This window comes from Aotus nancymaae, unplaced genomic scaffold (assembly GCF_030222135.1).
Source record: "Aotus nancymaae isolate 86718 unplaced genomic scaffold, 86718_ANA_hifiasm-v0.15.2.pri h1tg000041l, whole genome shotgun sequence".
In the NCBI taxonomy this organism is placed as follows: Eukaryota; Metazoa; Chordata; class Mammalia; order Primates; family Aotidae; genus Aotus; species Aotus nancymaae.
The window spans coordinates 40,711,837-40,734,086 of NW_026988455.1; positions in this window are offsets into that span (position 1 = coordinate 40,711,837).

Genomic DNA, 22,250 nt, shown 5'->3' on the forward strand with positions numbered 1-22,250 from the left:
AAAATCTGAGGAGAAAAATGAAATTGGAACAATTATGGACTGTCCCCTTTCCCCATGTTGTAAAAGATGACTTTTTATAATTCTGAAGAAAGTAGGTATGACTTAGTTTACAAAAACACTTGTTTCATTTCTCTTTTGGGTTCTAATACAGAGATGCATCTGTGGACTTGGTCTTTGAAAAGTTTATGCCAGATCATGAAGAACAAGGGGTGACATGTACATGCTAACTTTGCCCGGGGTAAATAAATACCAGAGGGCAACCATTGCTTCTCTGTGATGCAGTTTGGGATGGAAATACCCTAGTTTTTATCTGTCAGTTCTTTGCATGCTGCTACTTTCACTTCAAGTTGGGGGTGAGGGGTACATGTATATGTCAATGTTTCTATATTGAGGGGGTAGTATTTCCCTGAACATGAAAAATCACAATTGAGTTGGAAATTACAAGATTTAGAAGGGGAACTTAATTTTTTAAGTTAAAAATGAAACCAGTGGCATATAGGAGTTAAGATGAGCCCTCAGACTCCATCACTCTGAAGGTCTGAGTAGTAGCAAGAGATTGGTAGGGTTTTTTTGTTTGAGACAGAGTTTCACTCTTGTTGCCCAGGCTGGAGTGCAGTGGTGTGATCTCAGCACACCCAGATTCAAGCGATTCTCTTGCCTCCACCTCCTAAGTAGCTGGGATTACAGGCACGTGCCTCCATGCCTGGCTAATTTTGTGTTTTTAGTGGAGATGGGTTTCTCCATGTTAGGCTGGTCTGGAACTCCAGACCTGCCTCAACCTCCCAAAGTGCTGGGATTAGGGGCGCGAGCCACATTTCCTGGCTAATTGGTAGTTTTTTACAAGAAACATTTAATTTAGACCAGAACAAAGATTTGTCAGGGATGTCCATTGATTGGGGAGAAAGGGATCTGTAAGGCACCTGAGAGGGTTCAATTCTAGATTCTTACATTGAAACCTGAATGCAAGACCATGCAGTCCTTTAAGTTGGAAATGCACGGACACAAGCACCTTAGTAATAGAACAGCCGGGCGTGGTGGCTCATGCTTACAATCTCAGCATTTTGGGAGGTCGAGGTGGGCGGATCACCTGAGGTCAGGAGTTTGAGACCAGCCTGGCTGACGTGGTGAGAACCCGTATCTACTAAAAAAGTTAGCCAGGCATGGTGTCAGGTGATACTTGGGAGGCTAAGGCAGAAGAATCACTTGAACCCGGGGAGGCAGAGATTGCAGTGAGCCGAGATTGCACCACTGCACTCCAGCCTGGGCGACAGAGTGAGAGACTGTCTCAAAAAAAAAAAAGTTTCCCTTACATAAGCAGACAAATCTTTACACCCCCACAACCTTAAGTTTTGTTAGGCTATGACCACATAAATTTGCGGAATAAATGGGTGAGTCCTTTTTAAAAACCTCATCTTCATTGTGACTGATCTGTAAAACTAGAGCCTCAGATTTGATCCTAGGTAAGCTTTCCACAACGTGGATTAGTTTACAAGGGAAAGCTGTTTTTGAGCAGTATGGCATAGTGATTAAGATCAGGGACCCTGGAACCAGCCCATGATTTGGGATCCACTTTGGGCTGCTTCGTATGAGGACAGCAACCACCTACTTCAGGAGTGTGAAGCTGACAGCACTTAAAAGTGTACCTGGCACATAATTTTTGCTATTAAAGTCCTGGAGTAATGGTTTCCAGAACTTAGAAAGAAAACTCTTCGAGAACAAGATTGGTTACATCAAGTTGTATAGTGAAAAGATAAAGATCTGTTATTTAAATTTGCAGTTTAGAATGATTAGAATGATTCTTTTCAGTAAGGCTTTCTTTGCAAGAGATCTGCATTAAATAAAGTTGCTAGGAAATAAAGTGAGCAAATAATCTACCAAGTAATGATAGCAAGATGTTAAGCATACTATTGTTGTAATTGTATTTTGGAAGTTGGTAATACCTTCACATGGTTCACAAATAGATCTATCAATACACACTGAGAAGCAAAGCCTCTCAACCTGTTCCATATCCTCCATTCCAAAGGCACACATACATTTTAGGTAACTCATAGGTTAGAAAGTTATTTAATCTCTTCCACATCATGTAAATATTTGGATATGTAACAAAGAATTTGACTCTTGTCTGTTTGAATGTAAAGTTCTCAATAGTGGTTTTTGTTCATAAGTATTAACTTGTAATTTTAGAGAGTAATGGGCATGGTTGCTGGTTGATTAGCAATAAGACTATGTCGCCTTCAACTACCTAGAAGAGTTTCCATGGGTGAGGCAACAGTTTGTTAACAAAAAAAACCTGGAAATATAGTTTCTCCTTTTGTACAACTTGCTTTAAAAACAAGTGTACGTATACAACAGAATAAAAAAGTTCCTTTTAACATTTGAAAGGGTAGCTATTTCCACGCACAACTGCTGGTTTTAAATTTACATAAAAGCAGACTGTTTTTGTGTTATCTTCCAGAGTATTTCTGTTACAGCTGTAGAAGTAAATTCCGTTTTGTGCCATAAGTGTGACTCCATTTTGTCTGCAACTGCTAAGTGCCACTTTTATGGGTAGGAATGTTGCAAGGATTCTTAAGCAGTTAACAGCAAGAAGAAAGAAGTTACAGATTGTTTTCTGGTTGGCTAATCTGTGTTGAATATATTTTTTATGATGATTTTTATTGACACAACAGAACCTCAAACTGTATGTATCAAATGATTGATAATGTAACCAAAGCTACTCAGGAATTGGGGTAATTTTTCAGTCAACTCAGAAGTTAATAGGAAATCCTTATTACACATTCTTAAATTTTAGATAAATGCAAGAACTATTCACAAAATAACATTTATTAAGCACCTACCTTGTAGAACTCAGGCCTTAGCCAGGAAAAAAATACAAATAAATTAGCCTTATGACCTCAAATACTTGGGTCTGGGTAAATTTTTCAGCCTGTTCTTGTGAATATAATCCAGGATAAATTAAAAATGTTGGCTGGTCCTTGCTATGTAATATGCTTCTACCCTTTTGTCCCTTCCCATCACTAAAAATGTATTCAAACATGCAACCTACAATACCAGTTGACAAATATAATTTAGATTTTCTGTTGTGTGGTACTCATCTACTATTATAGAACCTCAAGCATTTCTCTAACTTACGCATCTTGGTGTTGTGGTTTTATGTCCACCCCAATGAGAAAAGTACTTATTTACTAGGGTCATGTTTCCTGAGGAACCCCTCCCCTAGATTTATCCCATAGGAGGTCTTATAAATAATATCCACCTGCTAAAATTATTTGGCTTCTAATGTTAAGTTTTGCACTAATTGCTATTGTAACAGTAACTCTACAGTTAAAAGTTGTAATATTTAAATAAGAATAATCTGCCATCTGAGCCATTAGCCTTTAGCATCTGTGTTATATTTAAAAATGCCTGCTAAAATTGTCTATGCACAAACAAGTTTTGTTTTTTGCTACACTGTGGCCTATTTGGTTGGCATGAAAATTAGATTGCTTTGCATATCTGGGGTAGCATAACCAATTTTATCAGTGGCTAGATTATTTCAGATGACAAAAATAACATGAGACTTCAGAGGTTCGATAAAGTGATGATACCTACTAGAAGTGGGTACAATCTCAAAATATGATTTATATTCAGGCATGGTCCTTTAGCATTCGAGTGATAGGTACGTTTGAGTGTTTGAACGAAAGATAGACTTTTAAAGTGGATTAAATGATAGCAGTTTTTACTTGATAAGTTGGGGCCCATGGTAACAGCAAGCATTCCACTTATAACGTGTCCATTCAGGAAAAAACAGACTTAACCATCATGTGACTCAATACAAAGAAGAAAATTACACTGGTAAAAAATATGAAGTTTAAAAAAAAATACGTAGTAAAAACTACTAAGAGGATTACATTAGTGAAGATTCAGGGTGTGAAGTAAAAGGAGAGATTAACAGAATAGGTTTACCTTTATTTGATCTCCTAACAGGAATCTATCTTTCATGGCAACTAATTCTCCTATTTTGATGAAACTTTTCAGGTTGATGGATTTAACAAGAATAATATAAATCCAAAATTTTTTATTTTAAGGTCATGATTTTATTTTTTACTCTGTGGCTCTTAAACACAATTTACTTTATTTCATGTAACACCTGCCAATAATAACCTAATAAAATTAAACAAGATCTGGTTTAGGTTTAACAAAATTAAAATGTCTTTAACAAAACCTAGAAATGGTGTGAATTTGCTCCTAGGAAACATTGAAAGCATGTGAAAGGAATAGCACTCTAATCCAGCAGTTTATTTTATTTGTGCTTTTTAATAATGGCTGTTTTAGATTATCTAAGGAGTTGATAATACATGGTTGTTTCTATTTGGCTTTGAAGTGATCCAAGTATGTATATGTGGTTTGTTTTATAAAACAACCACAAAATACAGTCTCCCTATGAACATATGCAGAGTGGTTAGAAAGTATTCCCACTCTCTAGGCCAGAAACATCATGAATGCTCTAATATCTGACTAAATGCTGATTAAGACATCTCAAACTCTACCTTTTGTCCAAACTGGAGAAGTTTTTGACAATTTTTCTGGACTGTGGAGGGTGTTTTTCAAAGATCCCTATTAAACTTTAGGAATCAGAAAGGAATCTAAGAAAATTGCTTATTTAATCTTCAAACTGATGAACTGAGAACCTGAAGTATTGAAAATGATTAAATATTCTATAAAATCAATAATTTACCAAAAATAGAAAACTTTTAATTATCTATTTATTTTATTTATTTATTTATTTGAGATGGAGTTTTGTTCTGTCACCCAGGCTGGAGTGCAGTGGCACTATTTCTGCTCACTGCAACCTCCACCTCCCATGTTCAAGCAGTTCTCCAGCCTCAGCCTCCCAAATACCTGGGATTATAGGCACGTGCCACCACACCTGGCTAATTGTTTTGTATTTTTAGTAGAGACGGAGTTTCACCATGTTTGCCAGGTTGGTTTTGACTTCCTGACCTCAAGTGATCTGCCCACGTCCGTCTCCCAAAGTATTAGGATTACAGGCGTGAGCCACTGCGCCCGGCTACTTATTTATTTTTATTTATTTCTTTCTTATTTTTTGAGATGGAGTCTCGCTCTGTTGCCCAGGCTGGAGTGCAATGGTGCAATATCAGCACACTGCAAACTCCACCTCCCAGGTTCAAGCAATTCTCCTGCCTTAGCCTCCCAAGAGCTGGGATTATAGGTGCAGGCCACCACACCTGTCTAATTTTTGTATATTTTGGTAGAAACAAGGTTTCACCATGTTGGCCAGGCAAGTCTTGAACTCCTGACCTCAGGTGATCTACCTGCTTCAGCCTCCCAAAGTGCTGGGATTACAGGTATGAGCCACTGCACCTGCCTATTTATTTTGAGATGGAGTCTCACTCTATCACCCAGGCTAGAGTGCAGTGGCATGATCTCGGGTAACTGCAACCTCCACCTCCTGGGTTCAAGTGATTCTCCTGCCTCAGCCTCCAGAGTAGCTGAGATTATAGGCATGGACCACCATGCCCAGCTAATTTTTGTATTTTTAGTAGAGACAGGGTTTCACTATGTTGGCCAGGCTGGTCTCGAAGTTCTGACCTCAGGGGATCCACCCACTGTGCTCCCAAAGTGCTGGAATTCCAGGTGTGAGCCATCACACCCAGCCTTAATTACTTCTTTAAATGCTGTCTACCAGTGGTTCTTGTGCCAACAGCTGTGCTTTAAATTCCCTACCAGTGTTTTCCAATAGAATTTAATGTAGTCCAATACGTAATTTTAAAGTTTCTAATAGCCACATTTTAAAATGTGCTGTATGTACTATCTTCAATTTCTTAGAGCACATCTCAATTAAAACTAGCCACATTTCAAGTGCTCACTACTCATATGTGGCCATTATTATGTAGTATATTATGCCATTCTTGTGTTCCTATAAAGAAATAAATGGCCGGGCGCGGTGGCTCAAGCCTGTAATCCCAGCACTTTGGGAGGCCGAGGCGGGTGGATCACGAAGTCAAGAGATCGAGACCATCCTGGTCAACATGGTGAAACCCCGTCTCTACTGAAAATACAAAAAATTAGCTGGGCACGGTGGCGCGTGCCTGTAATCCCAGCTACTCAGGAGGCTGAGGCGGGAGAATTGCCTGAACCCAGGAGGCGGAGGTTGCGGTGAGCCGAGATCGCGCTATTGCACTCCAGCCTGGGTAACAAGAGCGAAACTCCGTCTCAAAAAAAAAAAAAAGAAATACCTGAGACTGAGTAATTTATAAAGAAAAGAAGTTTAGTTGGCTCACAGTTCCGCAGCTGTACAGGAAGCATCGCAGCATCTGCTTCCGGGGAGGCCTCAGGGAGTGTTACTCATGGTAGAAGGCAAAGCAGGAGCGGGAGGAAGAGAGAGAAGGGGGAGGTGCCACACACTTTGAAACGACCAGATCTCACGAGAACTCATTATCGCAATGACAGCAGCAAGGAGATATGGTGTTAAATCATAAGAAACCGCCCCCATGATCCATTCACCGCCCACCAGTCCCCACCTCTAGCACTGGAGATTATAATTCAACATGAGATTTGGGTGGGGATCAATATCCAAACTGTATCATATGGTACAGTCCTAGACTGTGCTTAAAGGCATCTTTAAGGACTCTAAACAAGTGTCACAGCAAATCAAATTTGCCCAATGATGTGCAGGCCCTCATACAGAAGCCACTCTCCCACCTCCGCCTCCTGAGCAGCTGGGACTACGGGAGCATACTATCATACCCAGTTAAATTTTAATTTTTTGTGCACGGAGATGTGGTTCTTACTATGTGGCCCAGGCTGGTCTCAAACTCCTGACCTCAAATGACACTCCCACTTCAGCCTTCCAAAGCACTAGGATTACAGATGTCAGCCACTGCATTCAGCCCTGTTTTTCTTTACATCAGAAAGTGATCTTCTTCAAAAATAAGTAATTCTTTTAGCCCATTATACTACTTGTAATGAAAACTCATTATTTGACATCTTATTTTCTTCTTTTTTCTTTTTTGAAATGGAGTCTCGCTCTGTCTCCCAGGCTGGAGTACAGTGAGGCGATCTAGGCTCACTACAACCTCTGCCTCCTGGGTCCCAGTGATTCTCCTCCCTCAGCCACCAGAGTAGCTGGGATTACAGGTGTGCTCACCCACGCCTGGCTAATTTTTTGTATTTTTAGTAGAGATGGGGTTTCACCATGCCAGGCTGGTCTCAAACTCCTGACCTCAAGTGATCCACCCACCTCAGCCTCCCAGAGTGCTGGGATTACAGGCATGAGTCACCGTGCCCAGCCCAGCATCTTATTTACTTAAATACTTAAAAGAAAGAGAAAAATTAGTGACAACAAAAACAAAAAGCAGTGAGTGACTGCCATGTGCCAAACCCTCTGGTGTTAAACAGGCAGAACATATTTACTTTGTATTTATTTGTTTGTGTATTTATTTATTTATTTTTGAGACAGAGTTTCACTATTGTTGCCCAGGCTGGAGCGCCATGGCACAATCTTGGCTCAATGCAAACTCTGCCTCCCGGGTTCAAGTGATTCTCCTGTTTCACCCTCCTGAGTAGCTGGGGTTACAGGCACGTGCCACCACGCCTGGCTAATTTTTGTATTTTTAGTAGAGATGGGTTTCCCCATGTTGGCCAGGCTGGTCTCAAACTCCTGACCTCAGGTAATCTGCCTGCCTCGGCCTCCCCAAATGCAGGATTATAGGCGTGAACCACTGCACCCAGCCTACTTTAGAGGCAAAAATCGTAACTACATACTCCAAACTTGGGAAACTAGCTAATAAAGTTAGCAAAACATCCTACATTGTCCACCAGGGACTATTGGTTATTTTATTCACAAAAAATGTATTGACACACAGGGAAAATCACCTAGAAGAAACCTCATCAGTTCATATAACAGTCTTAAAAAACGGAAAAAGGCTTCTGTGGCACCAGTCTGGGCGAATCTAGAGCAGTGTCCGGTTTGTGGTGAGCCACATTCAGAACGAAGTAGGGGAGCTCACAACTGGACATCTTACTTAGCAAATACCAAATCCAGGCATGTCAGCTGGGACAACTGGGGGAGGAGGTCTGGTGGGCTGTGCAGCTGGGGGAACCTTCACCAAATGACTAGAGAAATGAGAAGAACAATTATAACTGACAGATAGGAACAGCCTGCTCAGATACGCTAAAAATGAGTCAGGCCTTCAGGATGATGACAACTTTGACAAGGATTTTGGAGGTGACAACAAATGGAAAGCTTTATGTATCTAGTTCAACACAACTGTTATTAGAGCCCCCAAGGGTTTGATGCATTTAGCAAATGACTATTTTATATGCTTTCTAATTTTCAGATGCTTCCATAAATTCATAGTCTTGAAAGGAAGACATGTCTTCCGAGTTCTGTAAATCTTACGACGTCCGAGTCCTGAGGGAGTTGGTGGTGGTGGGAATAGTTTGTATTTGCTAAGCATGACAATAGTGTGGTAAAGATTTTAAGACTGTGCTCCAGCTGTGAACAAACTTCACCAATTTCTTCCTTCAGAAAAACGAAAATGCTTTTTTTTTTAGATGGAGTCTTGTTCTGTCACTCAGGATGGAGTAAAGTGGCAGCATCCTGGCTCACTGCAACCTCTGCCTCCCAGGTTCAAGCGATTCTCCAGTGTCAGTCTCCCATGTAGCTGGGATTACAGGCGCCCGCCACCACACCTGAATAATTTTTGTGTTTTTAGTAGAGACAGGGTTTCACTATGTTGCCCAGGCTGGTCTTGAACTCCTGACCTCAAGTGATCTGCCTGCCTCGGCCTCCCAAAATGCTGGGATTACAGGCGTGAGCCACAGCGCTCAACCTGGAAAAATGAAAGTAATTCTTAAGCTGATTACAGCTCATTCTTTTTGTTATTGTTGTTGAGACAGAGTCTTACTCTGTCGCCCAAGCTGGAGTGCAGTGGCGCGATCTCAGCTCACTGCAACCTCCACCTTCCCTATTCAAGCCATTCTCCTGACTCAGCATCCCAAGTTACAGGCATATGCCACCATGCCTGGCTAATTTTTTTTTTTGTATTTTTAGTACAGACAGGGTTATACCATGTTAGCCAGGATGGTCTCAATCTCCTGACCTTGTGATCCACCTGCCTCGGCCTCCCAAAGTGCTGGGGTTACAGGTGTAAGCCACTGCGCCCGGCACAGCTCATTCTTATCCAGCCACCCATTCTCAACATTTTTTTTTAAATCTAGTAAACTCATTTGTTGCAATTAAGTCAATTAAATTTCTTTCAAAAAGTTCTATAATTCAGACTTGCCTGTATTATTTACCTGTTTTCTATTTAGAAATAAGATTGATAAAGTATTTAAATTTTACTTTTAGTTATAATTTGCCAAGTGGATACAGGAATTTAAAAAATGAATTTGCAGGCCAGGCGCAGTGGCTCACACCTGTAATCCCAGCACTTCGTGAGGCAGAGGTGGGCGGATCACCTGAGGTCGGGAGTTCAAGACCAGCCTGACCAACATGGAGAAACCCCATCTCTACTAAAAATATAAAATTAGCCGGGCGTGGTGGTGCATGCCTGTAATCTCAGCTAACTCAGGAGGCTGAGGCAGCAGAATCCCTGAAACCCGGGAGGCGGAGGTTGTGGTGAGTCGAGATCATGCCATTGCACTCCAGCCTGGGCAACAAGCAAAACTCCGCCTCAAAAAAAAAAAAAACTGAATTTGCATTCTCCTAACATTCAAAGGGAATATTACCAGAACTGGGAAATTTCAGAGGGTAACTGGAAATGGAGATGAGAATAATGTGATTTAATGGGTAGGAGGAGGGATGGGCACACCAGGACAATTTTGAAGGTTTATGTATCAGGTCTGGCCATCCTCTAGAAATAATAAAAAATTTCATTTAAACAAAAGTAACATTTCAGTCAACAATCAAGATAATTTTTCTTATAAATCTAAATTTCTATTTATTTATTTATTTTTAGAAACAGCATCTTGCTCTGTTGCCCAGGATGGAGCACACTATGGCCTTGAACTCCTCTGCTCAAGTGACTCTCCCTCTCACCTCAGCCTCCCTAGTAGCTGGGACTACAAGTACAAGGCCAGAAAACTAAACTCTTTACTTCATTTCTAGTTTAGGGTTTTAGTCTTCTTTTCTTACTTCTTAATAAATTATTTGGACATATTTAAATGAAAAGAGAATAAAGAATCTTTATTTTCCTTTTCTTCATGATGATTAGGAAATAAATTGTTCGCTGGGCACGGTGGCTCATGCCTATAATCCCAGCATATTGGGAGGCTGAGGTGGGAGAATCACCTGAGGTCAGGAGTTCAAGACCAGCCTGGCCAACATGGTGAAACACCGTCTCTACTAAAAATACAAAAATTAGCCAGGCGTGGTGGCGGGCACCTGTAATCCCAGCTACTTGGGAGGCTGAGGCAGGGGAATCGTTTGAACCCAGGAGGTGGAGGATGCAGTGAGCAGAGATCGAGCCATTGCACTCCGGCCCAGTGACAGAGCAAAACTTTGTCTCAAAAAAAAAAAGAAAATAAATTGTTTCTCCTAATTAGCTTGATTTAATTATTCCATAATTAATACATATATATGAAAATATCACATTGTACCTCATAAATATACGCATTAAAAATAAAATAATTTTTTTTAAAGAATTAAAATAAAATGGCTCCTCAGACCAGAGAGAAGTGAACTGAGCCTCAGGAAAATGGCAGGCAGGCTGCTTCTGGGTCTGTCGTGAAGCAGCTGTGTGACCACAAACAAGCGCCTTGACCCACGGTTTTCTTCACCTGTAAAATGAAGGCTTTGCTTTAGGCAGTATTCAGGTTTGGTCCAGCTTTAACATTTTGGGATTCTAGATGAGGAGAAAGACTCTTATTCAAAACTTCATTTCCTCTTCAACAGGACAGAATGAGAACTCAGAGGGTGTGACCACTAAACTCTCTTTCCCAAGGCTTTCCTGGTCTTGTCTGGGCATTGGCTGGTCTCCTTACATGTCACCATAAGGCATTCTTCCTGGCCATCAATGTTTTGTTTAGACATTCCCATACTATCTACCAAGAGTCTTTCAATTTCATTCGAGCTTAACTGTGGTCAGCTCTGAGTTGAAATTCAAGTGCACAACCTGACACCAACATCTGTGCCTTTGTTTCTGGAATAAATGGCTAACCTCTGAGGTGGAGGGGAGAAAGGGAATAGAGCCAACAGCCTGTCTACTTCATAAGTCATCGATGAATTGAAAAAACAAAACTCTTTGCGGACCCCATTTCTTTCTTTTTTTTTCTTCTTTTTTTAAGACAGAGTCTCACTCTGTCGTCTAGGCTGGAGTGCAATAGCATGCTATTGGTTCACTGCAAACTCCATCTCCCACGTTCAAGCAATTCTCCTGCCTCAGCCTCCCCAGTAACTAGGATTACAGGTGTGCCATGATGCCTGGCTAATTTTTGTACTTTTAGTAGAGACGGGAGTTTCACCATGTTGGCCAGGCTGGTCTCGAACTCCTGACCTCAGGTGATCCTCCTGCGTCAGCCTCCCGAAATGCTGAGATTACAGGTGTAAGCCACCATATCTGACCTGCAGACCCCATTTCTCAAGTGAAATTCTGTGGGAGACCTTCATTGAGATTCATCCATCCAATGGAGTCCATCCAATTGAGTCCATCCAATGGACTTCTGGTAAATGATTATAATGGAGTTCGAGGAATCATGTTTTGAGAAGGTTGTTTCATTGACAAATGTTCTTTCTCCTCAGAACTGAGGCCCTAAAATGTGAGAAGACTCACAATTGCCTTTCTCAAGAATCCCATCTTGCCCACTTCACCTTTTCCCAAGAGCGCCACCTGCCTTTCCCTGGTTGGGTGCAGGATGCTGCCTCCACAGGGCCACAGAAGCCATTCATTGTTCAAGAAGTGCCAGCTTCTTGGGCTTTTAGCTTAATCAGTCTCCATGTTAGGACTTTGAGTTCTGTGTCCTCCTTATTTCCCCATCAATCCCCACAGCAGAATGCATTCCTTTTCCAAATATCTCCAACACTTGACCACTCATCTTTCCATCAGATGTCAGTGAGAGTCTATTAAATGGCCTAATCTTGAAATCCTTCTAATGAAGACAAATGAGAAATCAACCTGTGAAACAAATCCTAGTTACATTTAAGTCTCTCCATTTTCTTTAGTTTCTCTCTGCTCCAAGGCTTGAATATAAAATGGAGAAAGGATTTTATCGACAGATGGCAAAGGATAATCTTTCATTTTGTCATAAAGTTAACCCTTGGAGGGGCCTGAAAAGACCTTTCTCTTGGAAATTCAGTGGCTTCATATTTCCTTGCTTTTAACTGGATGGAAAAAGCTCTTCTCTGATTTTCAGAGAACATGGCTTTCCTTTAACACTGGACGAGGCTGACCTCTCCATTCTGATTTATTTATGCTGCTTGTGGGTGCCTTGCACATTTTAATTAATGATGATTTGACTGTGCTTGAGCCCTAGCGATAAATACAAAAACAGGGCTATTAAAGATGATCCAATAAACAAACCCAAGAAAAGCTGTCTTCCGGTGTTATTTGTTGCCATTTTTAAAGGGGACAGATGACTAAATGAAATACAATACTGAAATTAATTTTTAAGGATGATAACAGCAACTATAACCGTGACTAAAAAATGCCCTTTAAATCTTATACTGGCTAAGAAATCACAAGTCTATGTCCAGATAAAGCATTTGTTTTATTCCTTAAACAAGTTCAGCCAAAGGGGGTTATGATTTAATGAGTGGAGAATTCTGGTATTAGGAGTTTAGTCTTAAGACTGTCACTAAGACCAAACAGCTTCCAACCTTAATTAATAGATGACAAAGAAGCCAAGTGACAAATTATCTTTAGGGCAAAATTCTGAGCATTTTTTGATCATTTAAGTGAAAGGAGAATCTAGATGGCTCCAGGTATGTAAGGAGACAGAACGTTCACTCAGAGTTAAGGAAATGTTAAAGAAAGAAAAATCTTAAGCTGGGCCTGATGTCTGTGCTAAGTCACAACACATGAAGGTAAAAGCCTTCATGTTTGTATTTGGGGGCACAGCACATCAAGGAGGACGGGTCTCTATGTGGTTTTGCATAGTGGTAAGGATGGAGAATGTACACAGTATAGCAACGTAGGGACACCCGGATTGCATTAGAATCCTGAACAGAGACAAGCCATTTCTGCTCATGTTAGCAATCTCTCCCAACCTGCTCTCCTACACCCAAAGGCTGACTCCAGAGACAGTGAGAAGCAAGAACAGTCTCTGTAAGGAACGAGGGGGTGGAGAATTGAAAGGAGAGAAGACTGATGTTGAAATCTGGTTCTCTCACATCACACACCATTTCTGTGATGGAGTAATTGCTTCTTCTGTTCCAAAAAAAACCAGACATATATCCCAGGTCTGGGGAATATTGGAATCATTGTTTAAGAGGACAGGCAATTGAGGTAGCAAAGAATAACAGGAAAGGATTAGAAGGAAAATAGAGGGGTTTTAAAACCTAAACATGGGATTTTCTTCTGTTGAATGCCTGAAGGCTTTCTAGCATCCTCTCTGTTTCTGGGCAGTGACCCAAGACTGGGGACACCCAAATCTCCCACATAAGTTTTCATCATGTAGTTCCCCTTAAAGAAGGAAACTTTTCCTTGGAAAATGATTTTTTTTGTGTTTTTTTTTTTTTTGCCTCTAGCAAAATGCAAACAAGAGCCGCAATGAAGGACAACATATTAACATGTAAAAACCTTGAACACTCATCCACACATTCTTCAGATCCTAGAAATGAGTTTTCAGAAAAACTGTTTCGGATCTATAGTACCATAAATCAATTTTGTTATGAGGGAAACTATCTTTTGTGTGCCCCTGTAAAGACTGGGCTACCATGTCCCACATTTTTCCTCCCAAAGTCAAAAAAATCTCCAAATCTCTGATTTACAAATTTTGGAAAGGGGTAACTATCTGTATTCAGATTTCACAAACTTTAGGGAGATGAGGAGATGATGGAGATGAAGCAAGCAGCAGCACAGATTAACATAGGAATGGAATGTGACACAAACCCAGCTCCCAAAAAATAATTAGGGAAAGATGATTCTTGAACAATAGAAAGGCTGACCTTTAAATTACTTATGTAAAGTGTTTAATATGATGTCTGTTCTATAGTAATGCTCAATAAATCTTTACTAACAAAAAGGATTTTTAGGAAGAACAGTCACAGGGCAAAGATCAGAGCAGCTGAGCAAGGCTAACTAGCAAGCGAAAACAATTTTGAAAAGGTGTCCATCTCCATCACCTCAGATATTACAGAATCAGTTAAGGACTGAGAAGGGGCCTCATGGAGATCTGGCAAGGAGTTCATTGCTGACTTTGACGATAACAATGGTTAGTAGAGTGGCTGAAGATGGAATCAGATGCCAATAGGGTAAGGGAAAGATTGAAGGTATGAAGGGAAACCTTGCAGGGAGGACAAAGTGACAGAACAGACCAAGATAAATTTCTTTAGGTTGGGGTAGAATTATGCAGATTAAGGAAAAATGGTAACTATGTTAAAGCCTAGTGATACTCTGTGTTGCTTGGAAGGGCTAAGGCATTTAGTTCTACCATAAGCTCAAGAGTTCAGAAACAGGACTTCTGAGGAGTCCAAATCTAGATTCTGGATTCAAGGTTTCACAGTGAGCTCACTGCACCCATTTGGCAATTACTTAATGATCCCTGGGAATCAATCCTTCAACAAATAATACCAAATATGAAGAGTATAAAATACTATATTCCATAAGCATTACTAGAAAAAATCCATATGTATGTTATCTGTATCAAGCAGACAAAAAATGCTTTGAAAGTAATGGTGATAGAAAACAGTGATAAGAAAGTGTTAAGTGTTATCAGCAAAATGGTTGTTGCAATGACTGCCACATTATGCTATTTTCTACTAATGATATTATACATTCTTGTTTTTCAAATTTCAGATGCTGGGGCTACGGGACCTGGTTAATACAAGAGTAGGGGAAAATTAGTATTCCTACCAGTGTGTCATTTTTGAAGCAAAGGAGTGATTTCAGAAATGAAGAGGTCACAGTAGAAGTGGCAGAATAATAATGCCTCAATAATCAGTGAAATTATCTTGAGATAATGAATGCTTCTAAGAGGCAGAAGGAGTGGATGAGGGGAATTAAGTGATGAAAATGGCCCTACCTAGATTTTCCCATAATGGGGTTATGCAATAACCTGTATCTGTTGGGTTAGAATAGAGTAAATTATCTTAATCTTAATTTTGGTAATATAAAATTTCTTTTTTCTGAAAGCACCTTTTATTTTTGTAATTATTTTTAAAGGAAAGTTTGAATAAGTTTTGTGCATTCTTCTTTTTATTCTTGCTAACTTACTTTTGGTCTCCATATGACTACTCGAAAGTTAATGAAGTGATAATTTTTTTTTTTTTTTTGGAGACAGAGTTTCACTCTTGTTCCCCAGGCTGGAGTGCAATGGCATGATCTCGGCTCACTGCAACCTCCACCTACGGAGTTCAAGCAGTTCTCCTGCCCCAGTCTCCAAAGTAGCTGGAATTACAAGCGTGCACCACCAGATCCAGCTAATTTTTTGTATTTTTAGTAGAGACGGGATTTCAGAAGGTCTCAAATTCCTGCTCTCAAATGATCCACCCACCTCGGCCTCCCAAAGTGCTGGGATCACAGGCGTGAGCCACCGTGCCTTGCCAAAGTGGCAAAATTATACTTAGTAAAGGAGAAAGGAGTAAGGGCAGTGGTGAGAAAAAAGGCACTGAGTGAAAGCCTTCACTCAAGACCTTCATACAGAGTTTAACAGCTAACACTTTGATAATATTGAGTGTTTACATGTACAAGTGTGCTACATAAATATTACCTATAAAGTAGATATTTTTATTCCCCACTTTGCAGATGAGAAAACTGAGACTCAAGGTTATTTGCTCAGGTCACAGAGCTAGTAAGTGATAATGCCAGGATATTCAAACTTAGACCTAAGTGCATCCATGCTCTTAACCACTGTGCTATCTTGCTTCCCTAAAGACTCTAACTGCAGATCACTCTGTGTTACCAGCATTTGGACCTTAGAACCTATTCCCATGAAGGGATTTCAATGGCTCTTGAGCACTTTGCTCTCCGTGACTTATCCAGGAACGTGCTGATTTTCCATTGTTGACATCATCCCAGTGCCGCCTGCAGTTGCGTTTCCTCTTATTTATTTTCCTTATTGGAAACTAGACATTACAATTATTAAATGCAAAGAGAACTGCTCAGGGAAACAGACTTTCATGAAGGCCATACTCTTTAAAGACCAACATAAAACTTCCTCTACTGCCTTAGGAATCAGAGAAGGATGAAGGGCAGGAGATCCAGAGAGAGATTCTGTTGTCCTGACCTGAGCAGTAGACTATTCTATCCTTGTTCACCAAGAATGAGTAGCTGGGATAGTAGAAATTCAGTTTAGGAAATATCATCCCTGTGTGTTAAGGGATGTAAAATGTGAGGAGAATAATTAAGAACCTAACAGGTAACACAGTGATTAAGAGAAGAGGACTCGAATCAGATTGCTTGTGTTCAATTCTGGTTTCATCACTTACTAGCCAAGCGAATCTTTGCGCAAATTACTTCAATTTCTCCAAATGTTAGTTTCCTCATCTGTACAAGAAATAATAGTGCCTATTTTATAAGATTGCTGTGAAAGTTTAATATAGTATTCTATGAAAACTGTACATAATAAGTGCTAAATAAATATTAGGTATTTGTTAACACAACTTGGGAAAGTGGGGGTGAGGGTTGTATTAGCTTCCTAGGGCTTCTGTAACAAATGACCACAAACTGAGTGGCTTAAAACAATAGAAATTTATTCTCTCACAGTCTGGAGCCCAGAAGTCTGAAATTTATGTGTTGGCAGGAATTCACTCCCTCTGCATTCTAAGCGTCTATATCCTTCCAATCTCTGCTTCCATTTTCATTTGGCCTTCTCTGTTTTTCTTCTCTTCTGCCTCTTTTAAGGACACTCATCATTGGATTTTAGGCTCATTGTGGCAGTCTAGGATGATCTCATCTCAAGACTCTTAACTTACATTTTTCCAAATAAGGTCACATTTACAGGGTTCGGGTTTTAGCACAAGGACCTATCTTTTGGGAGGCTATCATTCAACCCACTATAGGTATTCAGGAACTTTTTCACTTCTCTTTTAACTACTTTAATTTGACTCTTGACCAGGTACAATCCTTACGCTGTTTCCTAAATGCTGACAGTCCTTCCTTGACTTAGTGCACATTTATGAGTGCTAACTCTGTTAGGCTTGGTGCCATGGAGGATATAAAAATAAAACATCATCCTGTCTGGGCATGGTGACTCATGCCTGTAATTCCAGCACTTTGGGAGGCCAAGGTGGGCGGATCATGAGGTCAGGAGTTCGAGACCAGCTTGGCCAATATAGTGAAACCCCATCTCTACTGAAGTACAAAATTTAGCTGGGTGTGGTAGTAGTCCCAGCTACTTGGGAGGCTGAGGCAGAAGAATTGTTTGAACCTTCAAGGCGGAGGTTGCAGTAAGCCAAGATTGCACCACTGCCTGTGCAACAGAGTGAGACTCTGTCTCAAAAATAAATGAATGAATAAATTAAATTAAAATAAAACATCACAAACCACTAAGTAATACAAATCTGCCATGATCAAGGCCATCAGAGAAGTGTGGATGAAGGCACTTAGAGGATGAGAAGTTACTTTGAAAATAAGCTAATAATTGAACCAGGTGATGGGTACATATAGGCATGTAGGGTTGGGGTGCATAGGGCTCCTTCTACATAAGTGGAAGGAATGATGGGAGCAAATGTAAAGAAGTAGGATAGCATGGAGTATGTATTGAAAATAACAAACTGATTTTGCTTTGGAACAGGGATCAATAAACTGACCCATCCAGCCCACCATCTGTTTTTATATGCATCCTAAACTAAGAATAATTTTTATATTTTTAAATAGTTGAGGAAAAAAACAAAAGATAATTAAAAATTTATAACATGAAAATTATATTAAATTCAAATATTAGGATTCATAACTAAATGCAGCCATATTCTTTTGTTTATATATTGTCTAAGGATGCTTTCACACAACAATGGCAGAGTTGAGCAGTTGCAACAGAGACCACATGATTGAAGAACCTAAAATATTTTCTATCTGGTTTTTATAGAAAAACTTTGCAGCCTGGTATGGTGGCTCATGCCTGTAATCCCAGAACTTTGGGAGGCCGAGGCAGGTGGATTGCTTGAGTTCATGAGTCTGAGACCAGCCTGGGCAACATAGTGAAACCTTGTCTCTGCCAAAAATACAAAAAAATTAGCCGGGTGTGGTGGTGCACACCTGTGGTCCCAGCCACTTGGGTGGCTGAGGCAGGAGGATCACTTGGGCCCTGGAAGCAGAGGTTGCAGTAAGCCGAGATCATGCCACTGCACCACAGCCTGGGTGACAGAGTGAGATTCCATCTCAAAAGAAAAAGAAAATGTCCTAGCAAACTAATATACCATGTTTTTGCCTTTACATATAAGTGGGCAATTATCATGTTTTCTCTTACCAACTTCAATACCTTCTCTCCCTTCATACATTCATTTTGGCTTATGCATTGTCTACCAACTCTTTTCTTTTTAAATATGATTTCCAGGCCGGGCGCAGTGGCTCACACCTGTAATCCCAGCACTTTGAGAGGCCAAGGTGCGTGAATTACGAGGTCAGGAGTTTGAGAGCATCCTGGCCAACATAGTGAAACCCTGTTTCTACTAAATATACAAAAAAACTAGCTGAGCGTGGTGGCAGCCACCTGTAATCTCAGCTACTCAGGAGGCTGAGGCAGGAGAATCACTTGAACCCTGGAGGCGGAGGTTGCAGTGAGCAGAGATCACGCCGTTGCACTCCAGCCTAAGCGACAGAGCGAGACTCTGTCTCAAAAAATATATATATTTTCAAAATATTGTATCCATTGGTTCAGCAATTCTACATCTAGGAAACTTTCATACTAAGGAAATCATCCTAAAGAAGCACAAAGCTTTATATTATACATAAAAATTTGCATCCCCGTGATGCATATCATTTTCTCAAATTTTAAAAAATGTTATATCACACATACTTTATTTTACAAAAAAGTAAACCAACATAATATATTTATAATACAATTTTCAAATAATGTGAAAAATTATAAGCAAAAAGTAAGACTTTCTCTTACATTTATCCAGAAACCCACTCCCCAAAGAGTACTATAAGAGCATATCATCTGCACATATGATTATAAATAAACTCATGTATATATTTCTAAAAACAGAAATGGGGAAACAATTACATATAATAGTAGAATAGTTTCACTTATGATATCATGCATATCTTTCTACGTGAATTCAATTCCTTATCCTTCCTTCTTTCACTGCCTTTGTAACTCCTGCCCAGCTTAAGAGAGCCAGGTTGTCATCTTGCTGACGCTAACTGTCCTTCCCTATCTCTCTCATCAGTGTTTTCTCTAGGTTCACATAGCACCCTGGACAACCACAGTTAAGAATGATGGCACTAGGGTCACACTGCCTGGGTTTTAATCCTTGTGTATTTATTTCCTGTTGCTGATATGACAAATTACCACAAACAATAGCTTAAAACAACAAATTTAGAAGTCAAAAGTCCTAAAATCAAGGTGTCAGCAGGACTCTTCTTTCTGGAGGCTCCACAGGAGAATTCACGTCCAGCTTCTGGAGGTGCCTGGATTCCTTGGCTCACGGTCCTTTCCTCAGCCTTCAAGGAGGTCAGCCGTGTGGCATCGAGCCTCTCTTTCCTTCCCTTCCACCCTTCCTCTCTCTTTGTGTTTTCATTATCACATTTTCTTCTCTGACTCTGACATTGCTATTTCCCTCTTATAAGGACTCTTCTTGACATTGGGCCCACCCAGATCAACCAGGATAATCTTCCTATATCAAGACCCTTAACTTAGGCCAAGCACAGTGACTCACACCTGTAATCCCAGCAGTTTGGGAGGCCAAGGCAGGCAGATCACCTGAGGTCAGGAGTTCAAGACCAACCTGGCCAACATAGTGAAATCCCATCAGTACTAAAAATATAAAAAGTAGCCAGACATGGTGGCATGCACCTGCAGTCCCAGCTACTCGGGGGGCTGAGGCAGGAGAATCATTTGAACCCAGAAAATGGAGGTTGCAGTGAGCTGAGATTGTGCCACTGCACTCTAGCCTGGGTGACAGAGTGAGATTCCATCTTAAAAAAAAAAAAAAAATCCTTAACTTAATCATACCTGCAAAGTCTCTTTTTTCCATGTAAGATAATATTCCATTTTTACCATCTTACTTTATGGGTAATTTCCATGCAAGATAATATTTGCAAGTACTGGGGATTAGAAGGTGGTCATCCTCAGGGAGCCATTACTCTACCTGCCATACTGGGCAATGCCATCTTATTAGCAAGGCATGCCTCAGTCTCAACAGCTATCAAAAAGAACAGAGTAATCATCCCTACTCATAAGGTTGCTCTGAGGATTCAGTAAGTCCATACATGTGAATGGTGCCTGGAACATCATGTATTGTTCAATAGTGGTAGCTATTATTATTTTCATCATTATTTTAGATGGAATCTGACTGTGTTGCCCAGGCTGGAGTGCAGTGGCACAGTCTCGGCTCACTGCAACCTCCACCTTCTGGGTTCAAGTGATTCTCCTGCCTCAACTTCCTGAGTAGCTGGGATTACAAGTATCCACCATTACACCTGGCTAATTTTTGTATTTTAGTAGAGATGGGGTTTCACCATGTTGGCCAGGCTGGTCTTGAACTCCTAACCTCAGGTGATCTGCCTGCCTCAGCCTCCCAAAGTGCTGGGATTACAGGCATGAGCCACCATGCCCAGCCAGTGGTAGCTATTATTATAACTACATAGTTAACAACTTACCTTTGCTCTACACTAGACTGCTAGTTCTCAAAGGAAAAAATCAGAATTTTATATATCCGTGTGTTCCCAGGGTGGAGCACCGGATCTGGGACATATTAGATGCTCAATAAATTTTTGTCAACCTGATTACTCCACTTAAAAGACTATTATTTAGCCAGCAAAAATTATAGAGAATTTGAAATATTATGAAAAACATCATCATACATTATATTGTCATACAAAGTGACAAAAGCAAAATAAAATATCCACAGACAATCAGAGCTGCTTTAAATATGCAGGGCTAAAAATTATACATAAAAATAGACTGGGAGGAAATATGTCCAAACATTAACACATTAACAGTTGGTGGTCTTGGAGTTGGGAAATGATGGATAATTTTTTCTTCCTGTTTTTTTTTTTAACTTCAGATTTTCACTATTGAGCATATTCCTTTTCAAGATCCAAAACTAATTTACATCTCATTTATACACACGTATCTCTTGTTCACTAAACATTAGAGGTGACATTATACATCAAGTCCACTCAACCTCTGAGTTACTGCCTGGCTTGCAGTTCTGAGTTCAGCATTTACCAGCTGAATGAACTGAAGAAGTTGCTGTCGCTGTTTCTGCTTCACGTGAGAGCTGAAGAGAGAGAGCATCCACTCACGGGGCGATAGCAGGGTCCAGTAGGCTAATGGGGTGCCCAGCATGTGACAAGGCACACACAGTAGGCATGGAATAAATGTTAGCTGTTCTTCTCACGGTTACTGTTACTCAGAGAACAATGCTGTCAAACGCACACAGAAAGAGTTATAAGGAGCCATTAGTTCAGAGAGAAGCAGCAGAGAAAACTGGAAATAAAACTAGCTCACTGTATGTCAGGATCTGTAAGATATTTCACTTTAGCTCGTTTCAGGGAAAGAGGTACCAAATTCAACTGTACAAGGGAGGTTTTTTTAAACATTCTAAGTCTTTAGGAAGGGAGCTGGCCCTCCTCCCTTGAAATCTCATGCTTATCTCCCAGCTATAAGACAGATCAAAACAACTGCTCCGGTAAAAACAGGGTTTAGGCTGTGTGTTCTGAGCTCCACATCACCCTCACGGATCTGAGACTTCTCAGAATAATGTGGCAAGTGCTGCTCCAACACTAACAGGTTAATGAGTTGTAACTTTCTCGGTTTCTTCTGGGAGCAGGGGCACAGGGTCATCCACACCCTATTGTGCTTTGAGAGGCAACAGGAGGTAAAGGGCACATTGGGAACAGCTGTGCCAGGCTCCTGAACTACTTGGCCCAGCACTTATGCGTGTCTCAAGCCTGTTCCTTAGGAGCCGTGCCCTTATT